Source organism: Equus caballus, chromosome 20 (genome assembly GCF_041296265.1).
Source record: "Equus caballus isolate H_3958 breed thoroughbred chromosome 20, TB-T2T, whole genome shotgun sequence".
Taxonomy (NCBI): domain Eukaryota; kingdom Metazoa; phylum Chordata; class Mammalia; order Perissodactyla; family Equidae; genus Equus; species Equus caballus.
In genome coordinates, this window is record NC_091703.1 from 15,488,651 (window position 1) to 15,498,930 (window position 10,280).

A 10,280-nucleotide genomic window follows, 5' to 3' on the forward strand; every position below is an offset into this window, starting at 1 on the left:
TGGCTCATGACACATTCTTATGTGGGATTCAACATTTAGCAACAAATAAGACTTCCTTCTCCCTTGGCACTTCTCACGCTTCTCTTCCCTCCTCACATCCATATCCCGGCTGCCTTCTCCTTCCCACAAAGCTCATTTTTGGCAAAACATTTTCCATAAACCACACATTTTAATGAATTAAGTGTAGTCCCACAGTCACACTTGCATTCTCCCACAGTCCCCTGACTTCCACACTCCTCCAGCTATGGGAATTCTCCCTCACACCTCCTGAAAAGAAAAAAATGCATTACAAATTCTGTCTATAAGCAGAAAAGTTATGCACAGAATGTGACGGCTCTTCCACTTTTTTTTTTTTTTGAAAATACAAGAAGGAAGATGATTTTCAAACATTGCATGTCTTCTGAGAAACTAAAAAATTCAGTGCTGTTTTTCTTTTGGCAGTAGCAAAACTGGTTATGATCATAAGTCTGCATAGTTCCTCCTTTATCCTTTTTAGTGGGAGCTTCGTGGCCTGGCTCCTAGTCTGCCCAAGAAGAAAGTGGAGGTGTCTGACAGGTGGGAAACTTAAGAGCACATTGGAGAAGAAAAGGACCTTATAAGTCAATTTCCAACCTCCTTATTTTACTGCTGAGGCTCATATAGGTAGTTTAACTTGTCCAAAGTCATACAACGGGCCAATGGATTGTGGAAAATTAAGCTATATCCAATAGTTCACGTCACAAGTACATAATCTTTCCGAATCACCACATCAGCCACGTGACAGTGATAAAACCACCTCTGTTAGAGAGGTGAGAGGACATATGGGTGCTAAGAAAAATGCCAGGCCTTAGGATCTAGTCCCTTACCACTAAATCCATGTCTTAAGTCCACCCAGTATTTTCTTCATTCTTTAGGGTGGCACTGACTCTGCATTAGACACTTGACTAGGTTTCCAGTTTACCTACACAAAAGACATGACCTGTGCCCTGAGAGCAGATAGACAAACAGATGACTCGAATCCAGTATGACAAATGTCGTGTCTTTTGCTCCTGGCATGCAATCACTTCCGAAGCAATGGTTCCTTTTCTGGGAAGAAAACAGCAGCGGCAGTAGCAGCAGCAACAGCCAATAGCTGAATCATCGAGTGAGGAGGCACCAACAGCTTTGCCTCCCAAGGAGGGAACATCTTACCCAATCTCGCTCCCACTCACCATCACCACCTGGAGGTTTGGAACTAAGAGAGGCTTTGGAAACTAAAGATAATGTGCTAATAGGATGTTAAAGCGAAACCATCCTCACCACCCACCACCTGAGGTAGTTTGTGTAAATACGTTAGTCCCGAGGCCCATGCTTCATTTCACGACTCCAGCTCCTGGCACTTTGCTTGGTTTGAAAGTGTTGCTTATCCAGAGAGCTCAGAGATTGCTTTTGGCAAAGGACTCGAAGCAGGCAGATCCAACCCTTCTCGCTGTCTCTCTCTTGTTGCCAAAATATAAGACTCTTGGTTTTGTGGGAAACTTGTGTGAATTCTCTTTCCAATAAATAACCTGCAATTGCAGTTAAAATTAAGTAGTAGAGGAAGACTGGGAATCAGAGAACTAGGGTTTGGTCCTGAATTTACTGCTTATTAACCGCAACCCTTGGACAAGTTCGTTTACCTCGGGGCTTTTTTTTTTTTTCATCTTTTAAATAAGAAGAGTGGGCTACTCCATCTCTAAGGTTTCCAACAATTCTGGTACTGTAAATATTTTGCTATTTCATTTTAGAGAATTAACGACAGGGATGCATTCTAAGAAATGTGTCTTTAGGTGATTTTATCGTTGTTCGAACATCATAGAGTATACTTTCACAAACCTAGATGGTATAGCCTACTACACACCTAGGCTGTTTGGTATTAATCTTATGGGACCACCATCATATATGCAGTCCTCATTGACCAAAACATCGTTATGAGGTGCATGACTGTGCTTACTGAGTGTGTGTTACATCAGTCACAGTAGTAGGCTCTGGGGTAAAGAGACGAAACCCAGCCCCCCTTCCAAGCAGCAGACGGATTCACTAGAGAGTCAAGCAGTTACACAACAGAGTTCAGGGGGAGATGTGGGATCTCAGAGGTGTGCACGGGAGGCTGTGGGGCACAGAAAAAGGGAACTGTGTCCCTCCAGATCCACTCCTGACCTTTCTCCATTGAAAAAGATCAGAACCGCCACCGCGAATATGTCACTTTGGCATATTGATGGTTTTGAGCTGAAAGCACATAAGAAACAGCAGATGCAGGAAGGACTCTCCTACCTCCCTCTTTTCTCCCTAAAAGTAGGACACAAATTTCCCATGAGAAAGGTACCCTCCCTGTGCGGAAGAGGTGAATATTCTTATCACCCAAGAGGGGGAGATGACACCAAGATGAATCTGTACAAATAAACCTACTAAAATAACCTTTATCTTCCATTAATTTCCCCCAGATATTTCCCAGTCACTTTCCCATAATTTACTGTCTCCAGCCCAAACCCCTTTTTCCTTTGTCTTGTCACATCTCCACAATTTATCATTCTTTGTGGAAATGATATATAAGCTCTTAGGCCTATCCTCTTCTTTGGGTCTTCATTTCTTTTCTACGAAGTCACCTGTGTCATGTAAAACTATTAACATCAAATAAATTTGTATTTTTTTCCTGTTAATTTGTCTTTTGTCAGTTTAATTCTCAAGCCCAGTCACAGAACTTAAGAGGGTAAAGGAAAAGTCTTTCCTCGTCTATACCACTTTTGCTCTTCCATGGGAGCCTGACCTATGTGGACCACGGTGACAAGGTTCCCTGGCCTTCCAGCTTCTCGTTGGCTTCTATCATTGGGGAGCACTTCAGGAGATCAGAGGGAGAGAGGAAAGGAGCTCAGGGGTATTTATTTCCCTCCCTGGGGGGATGACTCAATTGAAAGTCACAGCTCATCCTCAACTGAACTATCTCTCCCCTATCTTCTCCCTAGTGACAGCTCTGCTGCTGCTGCTAGCCCAAAATTTCTACACCAGTTCCTGTGGTTTCACCCACAAGTTCATAATTAGTCCCTTGTAAATAAACTCTCCTCTAATTTAGACCGATCAGAGGGTGCCATCTGTTTCCTGTTGGGACTTTGGCTAATACAGGCATGAAACCCACATTTGAGATGTGTGTACATTGGAGGGAGTCCAGGGAATAGTGACATGAAGAGAAGGAAAAGGCAGGACAGGAGAAGAGGAAAGTGTCCCAGAGAAAAACGAAGCTGTCTTGAAAGATATCTTGTAAGTAGCCTGCTAAAGAAATGATGAGAAAGGAGAGAGAATTTCAGAGAGCAAAATGTGGATGTTCAGAGATGTGAGAGTGTCCTGTGGAAGGTGCAGTGTTCAAGATGACTGGAGGGGATGGTAAATGATGAAGCTGGAGAGGGAAGGAAGGACGAGATCATGAAGGACTTTGCATGTTCTGTTAGTGAGTTTGGATTCTATCCTGAAGACCATGGGAAATCACTGAAAGACTTTTAGGCAGAAGAGTTACACAATCAGGTGTATATTTCAGAAGATCACTCTGGTGAGCAGCGTGGAAGACAGCAGGAGCAGAAGCAGGAAGATTGGTTGGCAAGTTCATTCAATGACCAAGGCAAGAATCAATGACAATTTGAAATTTGCCGGTAGTGGTGGGGCAGTACAGGGCACAAATGAGAACTATTGAGGAAGAGAGAGAATTTGGTGAGGAACCATGTATGGTAGTGAGTCTAGAATGATGCCAGGTTTTTGGGGTTTATAAGTTGGTAGATGGGGGAATCATTTGTCAATAGAAGAAATCGTAAAGGGGGATCCAAATTCAATTGACTCCTCGTTCATTTTTTTCAATGCTCTAATCAGTTCCCTCTGATTATTAGCTTTTATCAAACATTCAGCTAGCATACTCCTCTTCCATCAGCGGCTTCTGGTTTTATTACCCAGCTAATGCAGATCATATCAGTTCCTTCTTCACATTTAAGAAGGAATGAGGGGCCGGCCTGGTGGCGCAGCAGTTAAGTGCGCACGTTCCGCTTCTCGGAGGCCCGGGGTTTGCCGGTTGGGATCCCAGATGTGGACATGGCACCGCTTGACAAAAGTCATGCTGTGGTAGGTGTCCCACCTATAAAGTAGAAGAAAATGGGCATGGATGTTAGCTCAGGGCCAGTCTTCCTCAGCAAAAAGAGGAGAATTGGCAGCAGTTGGCTCAGAGCTAATCTTCCTCAAAAAAAAAAAAAAAGGAAAGAATGAAGGCATGCATGCACTGTTCCAGGCACAAAAGAAATATTCAATAAAGGTTATTATCAAAAGCAATGTGTAAACTCAATTCAAAATAGTCATAAAACTTATTTGCTCACTCACTCAACAAATACTTTTTGAGTATCTACCATGTACCATCTACCATGTACCACTCAATACATTTTGAGTGCTTACCATTGTTTATTCCTTATGTGGGCAACTATCAAGAAGCTATCAGAAAGAGCTTATACTATTAAAATAATTTCTGCTTTCTTCTTTTTCCTTTGTATTCTTTTTCTTCTCCATCTTTCTTTCTATCCTTCTCTCTCTCTCTTTTTTAGCTTTCTTTTCCCAATATGTATATAGCTTTCATTTCCAGGAGGAAAAAAGTCCAGAAAGCTGGATTTTTAGAGAGGATAAAAAACTTGCCTGAATTATTGATTCATAGCTTTATAATGCACCCAGGATAGTAAGGACATTTATAGATTTCATGAGCTGTTTAATATCTATTTGTGGAGCACTGCCATGTGCAATCATCTTGGACTCATTATGTTTCTTCGGCTGCCCAATGAGTCATAATGAGCCTCTGAAAATGTAAAATAATGGGTTAGAACTAGAGGGAATGAGGTAACAGCCAAAGTCAGATATAAAATTATTATTACACACAGTCTGTAAGAGCGATCAAGTCAAGGAAGGGATAGAGGGCCTATTATTACACGCACACATGCGCACACAAACTTTAAAAGAGAGCTTGCAGTACAGGGGGAGGTAGGTGGGGAGCCCTATGAACAAGATCCTTTAAAGTGAAGGATTGCAGATCTATTTTCCATTAAGATTCAAGCAAGTGGGGGCAGGGAGCTCAAATTATGGGAACGAAATAGAAAAGCCAAAGGAGAGCCTTTTGAGAAGATGGAGCCCTGTACTGAGAGAATAAAAGAGACTTACAGTCCAGCACTTAAAATGAAGAGGAAGAAATCATTTCTAAACAGGGCACAAGAAATAGCTTCATTTCTCCCTATTAACTTCTGTTCCACCAGTTGAAGCAAGCAGGACAAAAGAATTCTATTCAAACACGAGGAATAATACCTTCTGTAATGGGAGTCATATTTTGAAAAAATATTAAGGTAATTTTCTCTTTGGGTTTGCAAGTATAGGTCTTTCCACCTAATTGGTTCCAGGGTCATCTGTCCAGAGGTCTGTGGGTGTGTTACACATGGTATGCAAAGCGGAAGAGAGTTGATATTTAGCTTTTGATATTCAAAATGGGATTTGAAGCAAGATAATAGTCTTGCAAGAAGACTATCTTTTTTTTCTGAGACCCATCTTTATCTCCTCCTTTGGCCTGTTAAGCACCAACCAGAAGCACCCAGGATCTTGGAGTTCTCCTGCAGGTAGAAAAGTTATTTCTTTGGATGTAGAGCCAGGCCTTGAGGTTTGCTGCTCCAGAAGAGGAGGAGATGCCACAGAAGAATGCAGGTAAGCCCTGCCCTTTCTGTCCCAGGAGATGATGAAAGGAAGAATGAAGAGAGTGGGGGAGGATTGATTTAGGAATATCCGAAAGGAGCTGATGCAAATACCACAGGCCAGGAGATGTGAGATGATGAAATAGAGGGGGGGCCGGGTGGGGCTGGAGACACAGTCTAATTTGCACTTATGGGAGATTAAGTCAGCCCCTATATGGTAGTGAGAGACAGAATACACAGACAATGGCTACACCATACTTAAAAACAGAACTCTGACCTACAATCTACAGGAGTCTGCCCTGAAAACCAACCCTTTATCTGTGATAATCAGCCTAGGAAGGCAGCTTGCTGTAAGTCAGTCTTGTAGGAAGCCAGATTACTATCTCTAGTGACAATCTAGAAAGCTAAACAACGACTTCTGTAACAATCAGACCAAAATGGCCAGACTTAATTAATAACTGACATTTTTCCTAATCTTTGTCCCTGCTTCCATCCTAGGACCAACCAGAGAAAACAAAATACACACCCCTAATCCATCACACATGATACCCTAGCTCTAGTTAGCCCATCTACAGCTTCCCCAGACCAACAGCCTCCTGTCAGGGCACAGCTGAAGCCCTGCCTTTTTCTCACTATAAAGCTTTCCCACTCCTCCGCCTGCTTGTGAGTCTCTGCCGAAACACAAGGGATGGGGGCTGACTCCCTTGCTACAGTAAGCTCAGAATAAATAGCCTTTGCTTTTCTCATTTGGTTGGTTTTCATTTATTTCCACAATAGAGAAGCTTAGAATGGAGCCAGTTGGTCTAATTTAGAGGCTCAATGGCAGGGTGCTTTGGTCTGAATGTTTGTGTCTCCCTAAAATTCACATGTTGAAACCCTAATGCCTGATGCATTGGTATGAGGAGATGGGGTCACTGGGAGGTACTTAGGTCATGAGGGTGGAATCATCATGAATAGGATTAGTGCCTTTATAAAAGAGACCCCACAGAGATCCCTAGACTCTCCCACCAATAGAGGACACAGCCAGACATGGGCAGTCTACAACCCAGAAGAGGGTCTTTACCAGAACCCAGCCATACTGGCACCCTGATCTTGGTCTCCAGAACTGTGAGAATTACATTCCTGTTGTTTATAAGCAACGCAGTCTGTGTTATTTTGTTATAGAAGCCTGAATGAACTGAGACACAGGGCGTACACCACTCACCCTGGGGAACAGAATGAGGACTCAGAGCTATGAGCATTACGAATGGGTAATGTGAGGGGAGATCAAGACACCCAGGGAGAACCACCAGGCCTGAACCAAGTGAGAGGATCAGAACAAGTGTTATCCTGGCCTTCAACCCAAGTTGTAAAGTCAACATTGTAAGTGGCAAGCAGGCGGCCAACGGTCATTGTTCTGGAGACGACAGGAACCAGAAGACCCTGAGCTGTCCCTTTTTTTCTCTGCTGAGAAGATGCATGAGTCACATTCCTTCCTTTATAGCCCCAGACACCATCGTGGAGAGGACCTAGAGAGAAGAGTGGAAGTGTGAGAAATTAGAGAGATGGGGCATTTTTACTCAGAGGCTGATTACTAGCTAAGGGTCCTGTTTAAAAGACTACGTCACTGGCTTGGTTGTTATTTCCCCACTCGGTAGCTCACCCAGAAGAGCAGATCAGCTATAGGCAAAATATTAAACCCGGATTTTCCCTGCATGTTTAAGTTGTAGTCTAAGCATATTTTGCAAACCCATAAGAACCAAAACTAACATGTTTTCCCATTCCTGTGCTAAACAATTCTGGGATAAAGCATAATTTCCTTGTTTTGAGCTAAACAATGCTGGGACCAGGCAAAAATAACTAAGCTCCTTGCTCCAACAAATACTAGCTCCTGAAAAATTAGACTGCGAGACTATGAAAATAGGTAACTTATCAAAACCGAGGTCACTCATCAAAGCTCCCTTGTAGGCACTCATATCTCTGTGCCTACCCGTCGAGAGCTAGTGTGTCATCAATTCTGCCCCATCCCAATCAGTTCCCTGCCTTGCAAGACCTGCCTTAAAATCACCTGGCATGGGCCCTAAAACTCTAATTAATCTTCCCCTGACTTCTCCCTTCTGAGATGCTACTAGATTTTTCAAGACGATAGTCCCCCTTATTGCAATAAGTCAAAAAACCTGGCTTTGCTTAACCAGCAATATTTTTTTCTGGCTGTCTTTGTAGATGCTCCATGGCCCATACCTGTTACATTTTAAATTGTATGCTCTGGCTGTGGAATGCTAGAGAAAAACAGCCACAGGCAACCAAGTAAGCAGGTGGCAACAGGAAATGGATGAGTTCCTTCTCAGCAAAAGTGGCTACAACTCAGGAGACCAAAGGCCGGAAGTATGTACGCAGGAGAAGCTGTCAACAAATATCCTAGTAGCAGACACAAGGGTAGTTTCTGTATGTGGAAGAGACTAATCACCCCACTTCTATTTCAGTCATTCTCTGCAAACAGAAAGAGCAACAATTAAAGTTAAGAAGAAATAGGATAAAAAGGAACATATCAAATATCTACATAAATGTAAACCTAGATAGATTGAGATTGCACAAGATAAGGGCTCATTTTTCCCATTTTTTAGACCTTGTATTAAATTGACTCCGTATTTTAAAAAGAAGGAAGAGGAGGAGAAAAAGAAGGTGGCTCTAAATTTCCGAAGGTTCTTGTGGACCAGATAACTCCATGCTCTCCTTTGCAAGCCCACACGTAGAAAGGCAAAAAAGGCAAGCCCATGGACTGTGGAAGAAACTGGAAAAGAGCGCTTATCCGACGCTCCCAGGCTTCATATGTTCCCTTTGCACACCCACCCGGCCCCGTCGCTTCTAATGGCTGCAGGGCCCTACTGCGGGGCCCCAGTCATCAGAGAAGGGCTCCAAGTCAGGCTTCATGTTTTGCCCATAAGGATTTAGACTCTACCTTGACACCGAGAATTAGTTCCTCAGTTCTCTCAGTCTGCAAATCTCATCCGTGTCACCCCTAACACCGAACACTTTCTTCCATCTCCTAGGCTGTCCGGTGAGAATTTGGAGGCACTTCCTTCTATATTTAACTTCCAGATGAGAGGCTGCTAAGTCTTGGAAGCAGCCAGAAGTCTTTCTCAGCTCCACCTCAGTTGAGCTGTCATCTCCTCCTGTCAGTTCTGATGACACCTCCCTGGTTTCTTGGGCTGCAACTGCCGCACGTGGGCCCTCTGGAAAGATCTCAGCTTGCACAGTGGGTGGTCCCTCTTACTTTTTCTCCAGCCTGTGTCCACCCACCTGGGGGGCCCAGAGCCACCAAACTTCCCAGGATGACCCAGCAGGCAGGCACATGATTTCTTTCGCTGGCAGACACTGTCCTGTTTCTGTCTTTCTCCTTATATTGCTACTGACTAGACCAGATCATCGCTTTCTGTCCCCAGACATCTGCTCTCCAAACATCTCTTTGCCTAAATGAGTCCTTCAACCTGTACACCTCCTTACTTCATCACTGTAGTACCATCTTATTATAGCAAAGTTAGTCGAAAGAACTAAGATTGTATAACTGGGGGAAAATGAATTTTTATAGGAAGACAAATTTTAATGTCAACTGCTTAAAAGTAAGAAAATATTGCAACTATTTTGTGTAACTCCATGGAGCCGAAATGGTGGACATTATGGAAAGAGAGCTCCCAGCTAAAACAAGGGAACTTTTCTAACAATTAGTGATATTGAAATTAGCTAATCTATTTGTAAAGCCTCTAAATTTGGGGGTAGATTATTTGTGTTCTTTTTGTGAAAGTTTATCAAGCTATACAGTTGTGACTTGTGCACTTTTCTGTATATATGTTATTTTTCAGTAGAAAGTTAAAAAAAATGAACAGGTCCATCTCTTCATGCTTGTGTTTCCTGTCATGGAGCTGTTGAAGTAGAAGCCAGACGACCTCCTTTTTGGGCAATCGTGGAAGATTCACACCTAGGACAGAAAGCCAGATAGCAGCTCAGTTTCCTTAGACTTTTTAATTTTATTTTCTTGTTCTTCTTAAGAGAGGGAATTAACAGAGTGTACAGGCTCCTGCCACCAAAATCAACCCTCGAGAAACCACAGACGCAAGAGAGAAAGATGGATTCCAGGAACTGCGAACAATAATAACCACACAAAACCTTGAGTAATCGCTGGATGACAGAAGCTTGTCTTCATTTGGTGTGTATGTGGGAGGTAGGTGGCTCAGCCTGTGTGCTGGGGAAAGTGGCTAGAAGGGGCAGTGGGAGAAGAGGTTGGAAGGAAGTTTTGTAAGTTCTGCTCTGGTCTCCCCCCACCCCCATCTCCCAGTAGCCTGAGGACAACCCCACAGAAATTGGCTGCAATGGCTCAGCGCTGGTGTCCCTTGTCTGAGGGCTTGGGGGTGGGGGCAGCACTAATATCGGGGCAGAAGAAACCCTGATGGGAATGGAGTTATGATGTCTGAGCAGCTGCCCCCTGGCTCTCACTCTCCACCACCCCCAACCTCCTAGGCTGGTGAGTAATCACCCTGGAGATGCTGCCTCCCCATGTCAATTCACTCTAAGGGTTTAAGGTTAAACCTAACCAGAGAGGTTTCCAGGAATGAT

At 43.5% G+C, this 10,280-nt stretch overlaps 1 long non-coding RNA gene across 1 annotated transcript; it reads left to right on the forward strand.

The window, feature by feature from the left end:
* The first annotated feature begins 3,119 nt into the window (after positions 1-3,119).
* Positions 3,120-9,888, forward strand: LOC138919361 (uncharacterized). The gene is made up of 3 exons (XR_011429518.1): positions 3,120-3,252; positions 5,578-5,703; positions 9,717-9,888. It is a non-coding gene; the product is annotated as an uncharacterized lncRNA (long non-coding RNA).
* The last annotated feature ends 392 nt before the right edge of the window (positions 9,889-10,280 follow it).